This window comes from Sphaeramia orbicularis, chromosome 16, assembly GCF_902148855.1.
Source record: "Sphaeramia orbicularis chromosome 16, fSphaOr1.1, whole genome shotgun sequence".
NCBI classification, from domain to species: Eukaryota; Metazoa; Chordata; class Actinopteri; order Kurtiformes; family Apogonidae; genus Sphaeramia; species Sphaeramia orbicularis.
Window position 1 is genome coordinate 44,452,246 of NC_043972.1, and position 17,331 is coordinate 44,469,576.

Genomic DNA, 17,331 nt, shown 5'->3' on the forward strand with positions numbered 1-17,331 from the left:
GCTACCTTGGACCAATGTCTACAAATTACAAAGTTTAATCATAGTTTTGAGAAATTTAGATATTTGAATTTTTGTCAAATTTTTTTTGAATATTACAAATTTGCCTTTACTTATAATGGGCTATATTTTAATGGCTTATAATATGTAAAGGGTTACAGATATCAATATAGTCCAAATGGGTCATATCTGATCACCATAAACTGCATTTTACACCAGTTATTTACATGTATTGACAGGATTAGTGGATGAAGAGTTAAGATCATTTGATGCTTTCGGTCGATGGTGGATGTTTGAGTCTTTATGGGTTAAGAGGTCTCACTAACAATCTTTTAGACCCACACTGAGAAAATATGTAATTCATGAACAACTTCCTTACTTATAAAGCAGTAGTTAGGATGTTTACGAGGAAACTGTAGTAATATATGTAGAATTTGGAGGTGTTGTATAAAGACTAATGAACCACTACTATACTAGGAGGATACATTAGTTTTTAACGTGTACCTGAATGTGCCATCAGATGTCATGTCTCGTGCAGTCTGAAACTAATCCTGAACTCATTTCTATTCCACTATGTCTGTAAGCAACCTAAATAAATGCACAATAAAAAACACTTTGCAAAGACTTCAGTTTAATTCTTTATTTTAAACATTTGGCAGCAAAAAAAAGAACAGCAAAGAGGGAATGACTTCATCCCCCATTTAGATGGACAGATACAGTACATTTTCCTTCAGTATAAAGGTACCATTGGTATTACTAACATGTCTCTAATGCATTTTCATATGAACTGAATTCCAAGACATTTCCTTATAACTTTTCCATATTAAAAAGTCATATCTAACATTGCACAAGCTTCATTCAGAGGCCACCTGTTTCATACAGTACAGAGATTTTATATGTACAAAGTTGGTCTGACAGATACTGAACAAAAGTTTAAAGTGACGTTGATTTGAGCTACACTTCCTGTTCACACCTGCAGCTCTGAATACTACTCGTTCCTGAATAATTGTTTCGACAAAACAAGTAGAGGCTTAAACGAGGATCCACCGAACCACTTAGACTGTTAAAGGTGTTTCTGGGTAATCCTATTCTTTTGTGAAAAATGGTTACATGTATAAATAAAATTCATTTTTGGGAACAGAACACCCCCACTGCCCAAAATAATCATCCTCCCAATCACGTTCCCCACCAGTGACCTTTTATTACCCCCCCTACCTCTGCGGTTCAGAACCAGGCCGATTGCAGTGACGCGTCGCCAAGTTAACCAATGGGCGGCCTTCGTTAAGGGTTGTGTCCCGAGCTAACATCACCGTGAGGCCAAAGTGAGATTTCTGCCCAGTGATGTGTGAGTGGGGGAGGGGATAGGGGAGGAGCTTACAGCATGGGCAGAGGGGGCACGTGGTACCCAACGAGGTTTCAGCCTGTCAGGGAGCATCACATCATCAGCCAGTGAACAAGCAAACAGTTTTGGAGCTCCACACCCGAAAACAGACGAGGGACGCGGCAAATCTGCCTCAAACCTGTTTGAGTAGCAAGGGACTCTGGGAATAATCGACCAACAAAACAAAACACACAGAATTAACAGATGAAAAATGTGCAACTTAGGAAATTTAAATCTATGAAGCAGCAGAATGTTTCTTCAATCTTCTATACAGTGACGAATCTTGGTAGCTTAGAAAATAAATCACTTCACAACTATGTCATCCAACTGAAATCAACACTGGTCTGTTAAAATGTTCCTTCAACACTTCTTCATAAACCTTCAAAAAGTGCTTTATGTGGAGCAATTAAACACTAACAGTCAACATCTGTCCCACTGAACACACCTTCCTCCATTTTACTACAAAACACACAAGTTGCAAGAGAAAAGATTCCACATTGACAGATTTTTTTTAACACCAGTACTTCCTTCTAACCCTTCACTCTACACTTTGCCATCATTAAAAAACCCAACGATGGTACTCATGCATTTACTGCATTCGAGCACCACATTCCAAGAATAGTCAAACTTATCCCTACTGCTCAAAAATCTAAATTTGGTGTTGCGTTTGCACACTAGGACGGTTCAAAAACTGCTGTCTCAAAGATAGAATGTGTGCAACAGTCCGACCACTTCCTGTTGCGTGCCTATGACACCACAGAGTCTCTGCTACAGGAAACACCGCCGTCTGCAGTGTCAGCCTTCGGGACGGTTCGAACGCGACTCAGTGATTAAATCAAAATCAGTGGATTAACCAGTGTTAGCATCGAGTATCTCAAAAACTACATCTGTACATCATATTCACAGCTTTATTCAATCATTACAAAAAAAAAAAGTTATACATTCATTTATCAGTAAAAACATTTGTTGATTAAAAGTCAGCACACCCATGCAATGTTCAGTAAAGTTAAATGATTGCATTATCACAGAAGGGTTTTCAACCAGGGTGCTAACCATGTAGCCACACACATAACAGGACTTGAATAATATTAAACACAATGGAAGAAAAAGTGAAATTACAGACAAGAAAAAAAAAAAAACATAAAAAAAAAAAAAAAAAAAAAAAAAAAAAAAAAAAAAAGGTAGTGAGTCGCTTTAAGTCCCTTTACAGATGTACTGTAGTCTTTAAATTATTGCAGCAGAACTGTGGAAATATTGACTGAATGCCTGACACATTTCACAGGAATATACAAATTAGTGATGCAGCTCCTCTGTTCTGTTCAGGAGGCTCTGCAATGTTTTCCAACTTAAGGAAATACAAAAAAAAAATAAAAAATTAGAGCTAAGAATTCTTCCCATTAAACCATCGTCTGGGCCTGACATCACTTTGCTACAAGGTACATCTCATTGCAGACTGCCTTCCCTTACAAAGGCATTACTGTTCTGATCATGGAATCCTATCTAGTCTCGCTTTGGCAAAATTCACAGTAATTTCAGGGTTTTTTTTCCCCCCTTTTATAGATCAGAACAGTATTGACGGCGTCTTGCAAGCATGGACCTTTGTAACACCTAATAGTCAGACCCAGATGAAAGCTGGTTGTGACCACCCACCCAAACCGGCCTCATACAAACCAGATCCCCACCCCCCACAAATCCCTCAAGGTCCTGACTATAGAGAAGTCCAGAAAACACTAGCAGCAGCCCTGAATGGTGAGTGAGGGGTCCCAGAATTTCAGCATCTTGAGTGACTATGACTGAGGAGAGAAAAAGGACAGTCCTCTGCGACGCCATCGTGTCTCTGCTCCTGCTTCCTTCACTTCTCATTGGCTCATCCATCATCTTCAAAGAGGTCAGAGTCGCCCGGGTCCTGTTCAGGGCGCCGGCTCGGCCTGAACCTTTGCGGTCATCTGTTTGGCACTGTAGTAGGAGAAGCTCAGGCCCATGATGGCCAGCATCATGGCTATCTGGTTGACAGAACGGTCCTGTGGTTGGGTCTGCACCTCACCGGCAACTTGCCTCTGCAGAGAGAGAGAGAGAGAGAGAAAAAACAGATAGGAGAAAGGTCAGAGGAAGCAAATAGTGGAAACTATGATCTGATCTACTGAAAACGGCAACAGCTAAAACCTCACGCAAACTAAACAACACCCAAGTACTTTAGTTCTGTCAGGTGACCCAAGTAAGAGCAGTGATTAAACATTTAAAATGGGCACAGATTTAGTCAAAAGGGGAACACACTGTTCCACAAAAGCAAGATGCGTCAAGAGTTCAAGCATTTTCATTCAGTTTAACTTTTGTTGGTCCTTTCAGTTTGGTTTATGTCTGATGTGCAGAGGTTGTCTTTGAGGACCTATTGGTTGCGCTTTAGTTTTTTTTTACCTCCGCCAAGTGTATCGGTGGAGGTTATGTTTTCATTGGGGTTTATCTGTTAGCAAGACAAAAAATTATGGACAGATTTTCATGAAATGATACTGGCACAAGAAACAAATGATTCAATTTTGGTGGGGATGGGGGGGGGGGACTGATCTGCCTTGGCAGAGGTCTGGGCTCTGAGTGCTTTTCTAGTTTTTAATGCTGTTTAAGCTTTACTTATTTCCAGGTAAAATGAGAAAAGACTTGATAAATAAAATGCTTATTTCATATTAGACAGTCCACAATTGTGCAAAGCCATTTTAATCTCAAAACACCATGAACAACTACAATAATCAGATTTGGCCTACAATTCTACATTTTATTAGTTTGTTGCATTGTTCACTGTAGATTTTGCTGTAAGTATTTATGTCTTTGACACTGTGGGGGTATAATGTGAGCAATTGCTTATAACTTTGATTTGTTTCAATAATTCCATACAGACAGGTTATCAGGGTTGAGTTACAGACATTCTATTCTCACTGATCAGTTTTACTACAGTGATGATAACCCTGATGCACACATTCTACAAGCTTAACCATGTATGTAAACTCTTACAGTCTGTACAGTAGACCAGGTAGCTGATCAAATGCACAACAAATGTAGACCTGCTTTGCTGTGATCCCTGTAGGGCCTGGAGCCTCGAGTCAGGAATGTCAGTGTGTGAAAAGCTACCCCCACCTTTGGATAGACCATTCCTGCCCACTTAAACAATGTGTACCTGTAGGCCATCAGATAAGATCAGCTATTGGAAGGACACTGGTGGGATGGGCTTTTAACTGAGCTTAATGAGACACTTTTCTCTACATTGGAGGAGCTGAATAAAATCTAAATTATTTCTGAAAATGGCATTATGGTTTGATTTTATACAGAGTGGATATAAGGTGACATTTACATACATGTTTCTGTGGGTTTTCATTAAAATACTAAATATTAGCTCCTGGGGCTTTACATAAAATTGGCGGCTCTGTTAAACTTTTTTTTTTTTTTTTTACTAGAGCTTATGTAACATCCAGTCACTTTTCTCCGGTCTATTGAGCTTTTGAGTTAATGTAAAGCCATACGAGGGGACAAGCTTTGTCTTCAAATTAGTGTAAACATGTGAACACAAACTTTTATACAATGGCGCAGACATATGGAGGCTCACTCCTGCTGAGCGGATTATGTTACAGTGATATGAACAAAGAAAAGTGGGGAAATGATTTGTGTCAACGTTAATTAAATTAGTGATGAAAGACGAGTGAGGGTCCGAATCAGCACCGGGCCCCTTAAATGAAAAGGGTTCAGAGTCCATGTTACTTTGAACAGAAACAGTTTGTTCGGGGCAATAAAAGTCTAAAAACAAAGGCTTGTGAAGCTTGTAGAAAATGATTGCAGTGAGAGTTTAAACTCTGTACAGTCACAGATGGTTAGTGGGTGGTGGAGATTAGAGATAATGTGACACAAAGCAGCAGTCACTCGCCATTCTCATTAGTATTTACACCACAGACATTATTTTACTACAACCAAATTGAAGTTTTCAGTCTAGTGATGGGTCAGAATGTGCTGTTCTGTACCTGGAGGAGGCGGAAGTATCCGGGTGTCAGTCTGCCCAGTCTGATGATCATGGTGGTGGATGTGTTGTGAGGTGGCGGCAGAGACAAGAGCTGGGGAGGCTCTGAAGACCTGCAGAAGAAAAGGAGGAGGTTCAAACCAGCGTCACAGCAAGTCAACGATTAAGTTAATTCACTACCATTTTGAGGAAAACCAAAAATCACATCATTGAAGCTGAAAAACTGACTCCTCCCTATCAAATAAATGAATTCTGAAAACATCTACTAAAAGACAAAAGATGAAGAGAACCCTCTAATGCTGCTAGACTGGAAATGAGTAGAACCACCATCTAATCAATGCAAGTGGAAGAACATCTTGTGCATGAAGTGAAGCATTTTCGTTGAATACATGACCGATAGAATCGCCACCAAGTGACGGCCCGGAACAAGAACGACTTCTACTATACATTTCACATCCGGAATTTCTTCAGGTTTGACCGACTTGGCACCGTTTCTATGTTTCCCAGTTTGCCCCGAGTGCCCCCAAAACCCCCACAGTTATTAGATTACGATTTTCAAAACACATCGTGACTAAAGCAACAGTGGCTCTATTCATGCTGCGTCATAAAGCGCTGCAGCAAAGAAAATGACAATTTCATTCATTCGCAGAAGATAATCGCGCATGTTGTCGATTTTACACAAATGTTGGAAGGATTGTGAAAAAAGGCTGTGAAAGCATGGTGTCCAGGCGTGGCTGAACAAAGTGTACCACATGAGCTGATGCCAAGATTTTAGATCTTTCTCCAACTTTGATGATCTTTACTAGCATAAAGGATGTGGAATAAAGGGCCATACCAGGAGTTTTTTCAAAAGCAGCCACATCAGATTATTTAATGTAGATGAGACTGTGCATAAAAACAGTCAAAACAAACCCCAAAGTGTTAACTTTCACAATTTTAGGCGAAGATTTGATCACTGCATTTGCAATCCAGGTTCCACGGAAAGGGGAGGAGGTACACCTACAAAGTAAAATACATGTGCAAACCTGGTTGGAGTCACTGCCTTCGACAAATGGAAATGTGATCCAAACTGTAAAGTTGGTCCTCCGTCAAAAGTCAACTTGCTTTTTAAAACCGACTCCTCACCTTCCAGAGACTGAGGAAGGGAGGTCAAAAAAACCCTAGTCGAATACGTTGAAAACCCTAAACAGATGCCAAACAGGGTCCTGAACTTGAACTACTGAGAAAGCTCCAGCGCTGCCCGTGCTCCACCTTTTTATACCGCCTCCCTCTCACCCAACCAGCTCTGCAGGAGTGACTGAGACACGCCCACTTTCAGACACATACACCGCTGTCCAAATGCATTACTCTCAAGGGGCTGCCTTCCTGAACACACCCCCTCTGCCTCCTTCTAAAACAAGAAGCTGTCCAATATGGTTTCATCATTTAGGTAAATAGGAATACCATTGGAACGAAAGGAGAGGGAAGGATGTGAGCATTAGGAGTTGATTACATAACCAACTTGATGCTTCATACGAAACAAAAGCAAATATTAATGTCACAGATGCTCAGGACTTTTATCCAACGCTAACCTGACAGATTATGGAACAAAAGGGTGGTCATATACATCAGTTATGCATTTATTTGTTCCCCATGGTTGGCTTCTATGTTATATAATCCATTTCACTGAAGAAATGGATGAGTTCCTCTTTACAACAACTTTACATAAGTGAGTGTTTACATCATGTAGTTTGATTTTTCATTAAATGAAGAGCTGTGCAAACACAAGTCGATCGTCACAAGCCACACCTTCATTAAATACCATCCGAATCTTGTTCAAAACTATTGCACCAAGTAGCATCCATGTCACAGGGACGAGAATCATCAGGAACCAAAGCAGTAGTATTAAGTGCAGAGTAAGCTCATTATAACAGCACCAGGATTAAAAGATTAAGTCAAATATTTACGCGGCCACTCACAAGTCTGCAGGTGCGGACAATAATCTGGGTTAAGTAAGTTTCACCTGCAGCTGTGCTTTCCTGATGATACTTCAATGATCCACAGATCACCTTTGTAACCTGTGGCTCCATATTCTATTCTAAAAGTCTGTGAGATGGATGTGGTGCCAGGTTCTCTCCATACAATGATATAGTGAAACATTTTGTTACTTTAAATGAAAGTTCAACTAAACAGTGAAAGTTTAGAAATGGAATTTTAAAGTAATGAAGTGAACTGAAGTGAAAAAGTAGGCCTACTGCACAAACAAGAATATTATGAAGCCCCCCCGATCAGCACGGGTTTCAAACTAGCATTTCCCTGAATCAAAAGGACTAAATCATGTTTCAAACTCTTTTACAGTTCAACTCTTTGTTTAACATCTTTCTGCAGCTCTTCATACCTAATGGTGTTCCAATGCAGTTTTCCATCTAATAAGGCATTTTATTGATAAGCTGACTTTTCCACCTCTGCAAAGCAATAAAACTTATTGAAATATTCTATAAGGTATGAGTTTTTCCTAGTTTTTTTTCTGTGCACATTCAAAACATGAATAAAAAACACTCTATACAAAAGGTACATATTACAAATGAGTATGTACATGCAGCAGGAATAAGAACATGTTTAGTTAGCTGGGATGTTCTGACCTGCTGCAGCCACAGTTGACTGTATAGAATATGTGGTTTGTTCCTGCTTGTTAACAGCTCAGGTGTCACTTGCTGTGACTGTGAAATGGAAAAGAGTGACCTGGTGTTGTGTTTCAGGCTAAACGCTGTAATAATCTTGACATTTGTGTCATTTTGTTGATGGCTATCAGAAGTGAAAATGCCCACTCTACTGTGTACAAATCTGGTAAAAATTCCCATAGTCTTTGAATCAGCATTGTCACCATTATAGCTTTTGATGTCTCTACATGATCTCAGGTGCTGTTGAAGTGTATTTACAAAGGTGTGTGAAGTGAGCAGCTGCTTAGTCAGTGTCTTTAGGAGTGGTTTACTTTACATATTTCGGCCTGAGTCCAAGTGAATCACATGTGAAGCATGCAGGTTCATCCCAGGCTCATAACAGAAGAGGGTGTTTCCTATTAAAGCATTTCTTGTGACCATGTTAAAACACCAGCTGTATGTCAACAAGGTAAGGTGAGGCTGACAAAAACATTCAGAAATTGCGTTCTAAGCTCACAATGCATTAGCTTTTATGGGCAGGGGAGGGTTACAAATTTGATGTATAGAAATCTGGTGTATCCAATTATAGCCAACAGAAAAAAACACTATTGAAGAAAAAAAAAAAAAAAAAAAACAACAAGCTGAAGGCCATTGGTCATCGTGCATCACATTGGAACTGGCTCCTATACATTTAATGACTTCATTGGGTACACCGTGTACTCTACTCCAACAGCCAATGAAGACACCTCAACACTATTTTCTTCCTTCTTGGTCCCGCCTACTCTTTTCACAGCTGACTGCTGCGCCACCCCCCCTCTCCTCCTCCTCCTCCATCCATCCATCAGCCTGAACGAGGGGATCTCCTGTGACCGTGTGTGGATAAAGACTGTACGGTACTGAGGTGCTGCTACTGAACTGCACACAGACAGAGCAAAAGCCTATTAAACAAAACAGCAATATCGATATGACCAAGTGTCAAGACCTGTGCATGCTGTCTCATCCTTCTGATTCATGACTATAACATGTACACGGCTGTTGCTGCGGTTACTCTAGGAGTGACCAGGGTGGTTTTGGTTCGCTACAAGCACAAATCAAGGAGAAATCTTCAGTGCAAATACATTCATTGGCAGTCATTTTTACACTCCTACAACTTTATTTTTTAATTTGTCAAGATCCAAGGACATAAATCTACCATTCTTTGACTCTGTAATTCACCTACATATATTTGCAGACACTTTCACTGTTATCCAGCCATGCAACACACCGACAATTCACTGCTGTGATTTATTCTATATAAATTCTCCAGAAAAGCAAATACAAAAAAAGTCTTATAAGCGGCACCCCCTTCCCTCAGTCTACTCAAGCTGAGGCAAAAGTTGCTATCTCTGTTGTGCACCCCCCCCCCCAGCTATTAAGACATTAACGTGCAACACAAAGAACCTGCAAATTTGTATTCAAGATAAGCATTTTGAGTAAAAATGAGCTACATACAAAGACCACCACCTAATTATATTCAAAGTCTTTCTCACCTACTGTTAAAAAACGTCTCCGCCTAAGTTGCCACCTCAGGGTAAATCAAATAAAAGGGTTAAAAACACACAAAAAGACTCCACTCCACACTACTCTTACTGTAAAAACCAAAAGGACAACAGCTGGCCACCAAATGGTGTGTGCAAAAACAAAGATCAGAGAATTTTCCTAAAGCCCCCACAATGCAGATTTTAACACGTCAAAAATGATAAATATTCATCTAAATCATAGATTAGAGTAATATACCTAAACTGCATTAGGTTAGAAATCCTCAGCTAGAACTACTAGCAACAGAACACATAAAAAATACCTCGAGAGCAAAGGGGACAGCATGTTTGTGTCCTATAGTGCCTGGGTACACAATGTACAGCTGATATGCCCTGCACACTGAACTCCATATATAGGTTCAGATAAGTACTGGCATCCTCTACACACATACAAAATGTTAAATATACACAAAAACACTTGCAGTTGGACCTAAAAGGGCATCCATTAAGCATTATGACATTAATGAAAAGTGCACAATGCAAAAATGAGGGGTGGGGTGGGGGGGGGAGTGGGGTCTGGAGTTCAACATCTACCAAAATTAAGATGGTTTGATTATCATTTAGCCTATTCTGCATGAATAACTTGAAATTGTTTTTAAATACAAACAAAAAAATAAAATAAAAACAGGATCCTGTAGTTTTAATTATAAAGACTTGGGTCAATGCAAACCATGCAGACAGACAAACAATGAAATTCCATCAGCTTTACACACACACACACACAGTGTTTGCTCCTGGAGGATTCTGTTGGGTTTCTGTAAATTGGCTTAAAATTTGATTTGATGCATCTCCCCTTTATGTGAAGCACTTTGTAACATGTTTTAAAAAGTGCTATATAAATAAAGCTTTACTTACACACAAAAAAACAAACAAACAAACAAAAAAAACAAAAAAAAAAAACAACCTATGCACCCATAAATTCATGTATCCAATTTTACTACTGGGTTCAAAAAACAAGCTTTGATAGTATTTTCACTCCTTTCAGAATATGTGATTTATCCAGCAATTACACGAAAAACACCGATTCCGGTACTTTAAAATGAATGACAATACGTTTAAACCATTGGTATGTTCGGTATGAACCCGTGTTAAAATGAAGTTCTTCCACATTTTACATTAAACAGTTTAAGCTAACACACACAACTGAAAACTAACTGTTAAACAATGGGACACTTTTCTGGACTAAACAGTTGCCGCAACAAGCTTTACAGACTTGCTCCCAAAAAGACACACCTTTTCACTTTTTTTAGTTAAAAAAGTACAAAGACGTTGACTTACCTGTCTGTTTAGGGCAGTTTTTCTTTTTTTTTCTTTTTTTTTTTTTTTTTTGGATGGATGTAGAGCCGCAGTTTGGGATGGAGCTGATAGTACAGTGTGTCCACGCGCAGGTCTTTATAGGAAGCCGGGTGGAGGACATGTCTATATGATGGTAGGCAGGGAGGGGGGTGGGGCACCTCCACAGCCATGCAGCGGCACACACAAGCCATGCCTCAGAGTATGTTCCTGCACATGGACCCCCGCGTCTGCGTCAGAATGAACTCGTCCAACGCAGCCGCGCACGTGCGATTCGTGTGGGAACAATTTGTACAAAATGAATCTTTCTATGTTCAATTTAACATGTCAGCTAACCAAACACAGAGGAAAAACCGGTGTGTTGAACGGTGTACAGCCAAAAGTAAGGCCTAAATTAAAAGAAAAAGCGAATTTGATAATATCCAGGATGTTAAAACGATATTTTAAATCGTCTTAGAATTAAAACAATAAGAATTATGTCCAGTTTAATATAGCAAAAGGAACAGATGTAGCCTAGCATAAAATTGGCTACCTTTAACATGACTGAATATGCACGCTTTATATTTTATTTAGCTTTATCAGCTTTATCTTCGTCAATCTTCCATTTACATTCATCTGCTATGTGAAGATACATGTTTATGGTTGTTTATGTTTGCCTGCAGCCGCTTCCACCTTCAACTTTGACCTGCTTAGCTAATATGTAGGCTATTGCTATCATAACATCCACTATTGTGACCCCCCCCCCTTCTGTACGTGCACCCTCCCACATACACTACCTCACATGGTTTCACCTTTCACCCCAAAACCTCAAACCCCCCCTTATTCTGAAACTACTCTACACTTATGTTTTTTTTTTTATGTGAACATTCTTCTAATTTCTGGTCTAAAATTGAAAAATATATCATATCTAAAAGTAATGAAAAGATAACTATAACATCCCAAAATGTAATGACATATTTTAAACATAATATTCACAATTTAGAATTTGTTGTAAATTTGTTTATTTTATTTGGAAAAATTTCATATACATAAAAATAAATATACTAACACACCCAAATTTTAAAATCTTCCAATTGGAATTTGAAAATTATATTAAATCTTTAGAATTTATCTATAATAAAAAAAATAAAAAAAAGCTCTAACACGCTGGCTATTTATAAACAATTCTTTAATATTGACTGAACTCTCTGTTGCATTTATTTATTTATATTTGTTAGATTTGTTATTTTTATTTATTTATTTACTTTTTTATACTATTATTTGTATATTATATATGCTTTGTATCTTTAAATCTATGCATTATTTTCCTAAATGCTTTTCCCCTTTTGACATCTTGTTGTTTGTTCAAATTTTTGTACTGTATACTCAAATGTTTTCAGTAAAGTTGGAGAAAAAAAACAAACAAACCCTCAACCCCCTCAAACTCAAACCCCCGTGGAGAGATGTAACAGCAAACCCATGTACGAAATAGTTACACAGGAGTAAAGTGTGTGTGGTTTATTTAGTCTTCTGTGGGGAGTGGACACCATCCTTGACAACACGGATAGGCTTTTCAGTTTCTTCCGGGGCCACATGAGAAACTGTGACAGTTGTTCTGGCCCGAACAGGTGTTGTGCCAAGATATCTATCCCCTCATAGAATTGTTTCCACTAACTGCAGGAGCATAATTTGGTCTTTTTATCTCAGAATTTTGACTTACCATTGGAATTTTTGTTGAAACTTTGTTGAAAAAAAAAATGAACAAAAAGTCATAATTATGAGACAAGTCGAAATTATAAGATAAAAAAGTCATTAATTATGAGATAAAAGTCGAACTTATGAGGAAAAGTTGAAAGTATGAGATAAAAGGTCATAATTGTGAGATAAGTCAAAATTATGAGGAAAAAGTCATAATTATGAGATTAAAAGTCAAAATTATAAGATAAAAAGCCAAAATTATGGGGAAAAAGTCAAACGTATGAGATAAAAAGTCAAAATTATGAGGTAAAAGTCATAAATCTGAGAATAAAAGTCAAAATTATGAGGGAAAAGTCATAATTATGAGATAAAGTCAAACTTTTGAGGAAAAGTTGAAAGTATGAGATAAAAGGTCATAATTGTGAGATAAAAAGTCAAAATTATGAGATAAGTCATAATTATGAGATAAAAAAGTCAAAATTATGAGGAAAAAGTCATAATTATGAGATTAAAAGTCAAAATTATAAGATAAAAAGCCAAAATTATAGGGAAAAAGTCAAAATTATGAGATAAAAAGTTGAAATTATGAAGGAAAAGTCATAATTCTGAGAATAAAAGTCAAAATTATGAGGGAAAAGTCATAATTATGAGATAAAAAGTCATAATGGGCTCTATGCACAGCCCCACTACTTCCTAAACTTCAGATGAGTCCTTTATTTCCTGTCTTTCATTATTGGACACACTGATTAATCCAGATGTGCCTGATTAATCAGCAGTCACAACAAAATGTAGCAGACACAACTGGATTAATCAGTGTGTCCAATAATGAAAGACAGGAAATAAAGAACCCACCTGAAGTTCAGGAAGAAGTGGGGCTGTGCATAGAGCCCATTTTGAAATAAAGTCAAAATTATGCTCCCATGGCCAGGGGAAACAATTCTAAGCGGGGATATGTACCCTGGCACAACACCTGACCAATACAGTTGCAGCTCTGCTCAATATATATCTCTATAAAAACAGTAAATGAAGCAATACAATGATAATTGGGAACAGAATACACTTATTTCAGGAATATTCACAAAAAAAAAAAAAGAAATGAAAAAATTAAACTGATATCACTTTAATTTTAAGACATTAATTCATGATAACGGAATGAAAATCCAAAAAAGTAATGGTGAGGTGCTTGTTCAGTGTGACGCACCAGAGTAATAATAATCAAATCTTTTTAAGATACTGATAAAATTATCAGTCTTTGGCCCCATATGTTTCATTACTTTATTTTTTTTTTTTAAACATTCAAAATCATTATAGTGTATGATAATTATGAAATTTAAGATTAGACACAGGCATATTTTGAACATATATATTCACACATTGCTGTTTACATTCTGAATTTATGCTGTATACATTCATTTATAACCTTGACTGATCTTAATTTACACTGTATTCTCATATATTTTCTTATATATCCCGTTTTAATTCAGGTACAAATTAAATAAACACAGTTTTAGAAACTAGAGATATATGTCTTTCATGCTGAGTAATCAAAAGTATTGTTTTAGAGAAAAAAGAAATTGACCCTGATGTTCGCTTCTGCTTGGCCAGGCCCATAACTCAGTTGTTTTTGTTTCTCTTTACCTCTGACTTCAGTAAGGAAATACTTAGAAGTCCATATATTGTTAAAAACTGAATCAATCTTTCTTTTTTTTTTGGCATTAGCTGACATCATGAACTGAAACTGACCAACAAACCAATCACAGCATAAGCGTTATGTGGAAAATATGAAGTACTTTAATTTAGCAGATCCTTCAAAATAAAAGCAGTGTTGTATTGGTTGCATCTATTACATTGATATATATTTTTGTATTGACTTTTAATTTGCTAGTGACCTCATGCGGGCCAGTCAGGGTCAGCCATCGATGCCCAGCATGATGCCCAGGTCTGTTCCACAACCACAGTATGAACTCAGTGACCCAGCTGAACAGGATGGGGGTTGGTGGTCGGTGGTCTTCAGCCACCTTTGTAAATCCTTACCATGATCCTTTGCTTCCCATGTTAGACCAGATTCTTACCCCAATTCTCATCAAAGCTTCCATATTAGAAAGAAAACCATTATGAAGATAACTGGCTTCATTATTATTACCTCCGCCAAGGAGGTTATGTTTTTGCCAGGGTTTGTTTGTTTGTTTGTTTGTTTGTCCGTTAGTGTGCAACATAACTCAAAAAGTTATGGACAGATTTGGATGAAATTTTCAGGGTTTGTTGGAAATGGGATAAGGAAGAAATGATTACATTTTGGTGGTGATCGGGGGTGGGGGGGCCCACGGGGGGGGGGCACTGATTAGCCTTGGCGGAGGTCTGCGCTCTCCAAGTGCTTCTAGTTTACATTGTTGTTGCCTGACAAACAGCTTCTTATAATGAAGTTTGGAATCCTTTCATTTGTCTTGAGTGAATTACATTAAGGTATAATTTCCCATGTTTTTAAGTACATTTTTAAGATGTGGTGCTTGAACACTTAGAGAAAGAAAAAAAAAAACATCTATAATTTCTTCTTCTTTCTTTCAACTAGTGAGATTGACCTCACCTTAGTTAACCAGACCTGGAAAGTCAGTAAAAACACTTAAATGTGAGTAAAGCATCAGTGGAGTTACAGGTACAACTGCCTTTTACTTTTATTCCCTACATTTTAACACAAATATCTATAGCATGATTTCTACTCTTTACACTTTTAGCCTAAACTAAATGGTACAATAACACAGAAAAGACAGTCCCTTTGTGTATTATTATGTGCATATCCCATAAATGTAACAAGATGAAAATGAAGTAAAAGATGTAATAAGACAAAGAGAGTGTCAAATATGTAATATAAGGTAAAAACATCAAGACAAGATGCATTTAAATGCATAAAAGATGGAAACAATGTGAAACATGCAGCAAGAAGTAAGAAGTATCAAGATACAAACAGCATAATATTTAAAAAAAAAAAAATTGTAAAAGATGATAGACGGGAAAAAAAATAATGATAGCAACAAGACAAAAACTATACAAAAGATGCAAGAAGATTGATTGTTTATTTCGAATATGAAATAAACAAACAGAACATTTAAACATAAGACATACAATACATATTTGAAAAGGAGTAAGAAGAAGTAAAACTTATAAACTCCCACCCCTTCTCCTTAAGAAATTATTATTAATAACAATAATCTTCCTAGTCTAAACATATCTATACTCTCAATGCCTGATACTTATTGTTAGATAATTTTGTTTCTGACTTTATATTAGAAATGACATACAAGACATAACAGAACATGATAAAAACAATGTAAAGGATGCCATAAGAGGAAAAGGACATGTGAGATGTAACAAGGCAGTAATAATGTAAAAGATGTAACAAAAAGAAAACAAAGATGGAAATTGAAATAAACGACAGTTGGACCAGTGTACACAGAAACAAATGAAATGTTCTACAAACTTTCTATACTTTTTTTTTTCTTTTGTTTTTTACTTGGAGTGCATTTTTTCCTTCATTTTCACTGCTGTAAAGAAGTTGAATCAGCTTATTTCAACTTTTTACACCAGTATAAGTATGTGTTTACCAGAAGTTGTCACCTCTGATAACATGCATAAACATAAAAAATGTAATTATTATTGGCTATTATTGATAGCTGTAACCCATAAAGACCCAGTGTGACTGTTGTGGTAGATCCCAAATGAATTTTTCTCTCTATTTAACCTTTCATAAGTGATTTATCATCATTTATTGTAATAAATGGTATTTTAAGTCACTGATCATGTAGATGTTCATAAAAGCTCAGATTAAAGTTGAGGGTTATTATATCAGAAACAGAGAAAACTGAAGAAAAACTGACTTTTTCAGCAAATATATCAGTAACTGAACATAAACCAAGTGTCTCCATCAAACTCCATGGGTTTAATTGGTGAATCAATGTTGCAGAAGATGATGATGTTTCCACGGTAACTACAGAGCCTCTGAATGTCCAAATGGGTCATATCTGATGACCATGAAAAGATGACAAACTGTATTTTATACCAATTATTTACATGGATTGATAGGATTAATGGATCAACAGATATTAAACAGTTTAGATCAGTAGATGTTTTGGTCACTAGTGGATGTTTTTGGTCTTTTCTCCTTGGCTTTTGAAACCATGTGAGATGTTTGAAGGTATTGTTTTTATTCTATTGTTTTTATTTGGTAGTGGTTTATTCTGATTTTTTTGGTTGTTTTTAATTGTATGGCTTTTTATGTTTTTTTTCTTTTTTTTTTAATCTATTTTTGTATTTTATTCTTTTATTCGGGTTTTATTTATTCTTCTGTACAGCACTATTTTCTTTTTTTGTACAGTTCTATGTCTTTCAATCTATTGTATTTTATTCTTTCATTTGGGTTTTATTTATTCTTCTGTACAGCACTATCTTCTTTTTTGTACAGTTCTATCTCTTTCAGTCTATTCTTGTATTTTATTTTTTTATTTGGGTTTTATTTATTCTTCTGTACAGCACTATTTTCTTTTTTTGTACAGTTCTATGTCTTTCAATCTATTGTATTTTATTCTTTCATTTGGGTTTTATTTATTCTTCTGTACAGCACTATCTTCTTTTTTTGTACAGTTCATGTCTTTCATTCTATTCTTGTATTTTATTCTTTTATTTGAGTTTTATTTATTCTTCTGTACAGCACTGTTTTCCTTTCTTTTTTGTACAGTTCTATGTCTTTCAATCTATTCTGTATTTTATTCTTCTATT

General features: G+C 36.8%; 1 long non-coding RNA gene across 1 annotated transcript; it reads right to left on the reverse strand.

The window, feature by feature from the left end:
* Positions 1-2,266: 2,266 nt before the first annotated feature.
* LOC115436424 (uncharacterized) lies at positions 2,267-6,611 on the reverse strand. Its single transcript, XR_003937815.1, has 3 exons — positions 6,401-6,611; positions 5,380-5,488; positions 2,267-3,435 (listed from the first exon to the last, which is right to left on the reverse strand). It is a non-coding gene; the product is annotated as an uncharacterized LOC115436424 (long non-coding RNA).
* Between the last annotated feature and the right edge of the window lie 10,720 nt (positions 6,612-17,331).